This window comes from Euprymna scolopes, chromosome 39 (genome assembly GCF_053919585.1).
Source record: "Euprymna scolopes isolate OS-2025 chromosome 39, ASM5391958v1, whole genome shotgun sequence".
In the NCBI taxonomy this organism is placed as follows: domain Eukaryota; kingdom Metazoa; phylum Mollusca; class Cephalopoda; order Sepiida; family Sepiolidae; genus Euprymna; species Euprymna scolopes.
The window spans coordinates 56,442,528-56,443,622 of record NC_136520.1 but is presented as its reverse complement, the minus strand read 5'-3'; the positions used below and the strand labels follow the sequence as shown (position 1 = coordinate 56,443,622).

The window sequence follows — 1,095 nt, the reverse complement described above, 5'->3', positions numbered from 1 at the left end:
AATAAAACTTTCGAACGGATGCACTAAATTGAAAAAAAAAATTTCCTTAAAAGGTATGTCCTTAGATTTTCTTTATCGATATATGGTTCGTAACGAACAACGTCGAGTCACACAAAAATCCCGAAATAAAGATTTTGGGGCCGTTTCGTGCAATTGTCGAAAAAGTTACTTCTCCCATGTCAACGAAATTTAGCACTGTCTGTATACACTCGCGGTAACATCTTTCGGCATACCGACAGGACTTGTGGCGCAATGGATAACGCGTCTGGCTACGGATCAGAAGATTCCAGGTTCGAATCCTGGCAAGTTCGTAATAATTTTAACCATCAGTTTATCCAACGTTTACTCATTATCCTTACCCTTAGTTAAGGGTTTTTTTTTGTTTTCAGTGATTTTGTTTTGTGCATATGAGAATTTCCCAATACTCCGAGTTCACAAGGTGAGCGTTGATGGTAAGACGATGTTGAGTGTACTTGATGTTGAGTGTACCCGATTTTGTGTTTGACTCGGCGTTGTGTGTGCTGACGCGGCGAAGCCGCTAGTTTTAAATAAATGCGCTTGAATATCGTAATTCTAAATAAATACGCTTAAGTGTAATATTTTAATTTGTTAAGATGTCGTATTTATCATTATAGGGTCAATACGCTGTGAATATTTTTTTTATATACGAGCCGGCTGCCCGTCATTGCCCGGTTGTAAAATACGCATAGATATAATATTACTCGTTAAAGTGACAATATTCTATGAATTATCATATACTAACTTTTATATATATATATATATATATATATATATATATATATATATATATATATATATATATATATATGTGTGTGTGTGTGTGTGTGTGTGTGTGTGTGTGTGATATTTTAATTCATGCAGATTTCATAATTATGATTTATAGTGTCAATAATCTATGAAATATTATGTACGAGCTTCCCGCACCGTGTTGTCCGTTCGTAAAATACGCTTAAATATGATATTTTAATAAATGTAGAATTCGTATTTATAATTATAGGTACACTACTCTATGAATTATTATATTGTACCATGCTGCTCAGCGTTACCCGCTCGTAGAATACGCTTAAATATGCT

The 1,095-nt window shown here is 34.0% G+C and overlaps 1 non-coding gene across 1 annotated transcript; it reads left to right on the top strand.

The window, feature by feature from the left end:
* The first annotated feature begins 238 nt into the window (after nt 1-238).
* Trnar-acg (transfer RNA arginine (anticodon ACG)) lies at nt 239-311 on the top strand. Its single transcript has one exon. It is a non-coding gene; the product is annotated as a tRNA-Arg (tRNA).
* The last annotated feature ends 784 nt before the right edge of the window (nt 312-1,095 follow it).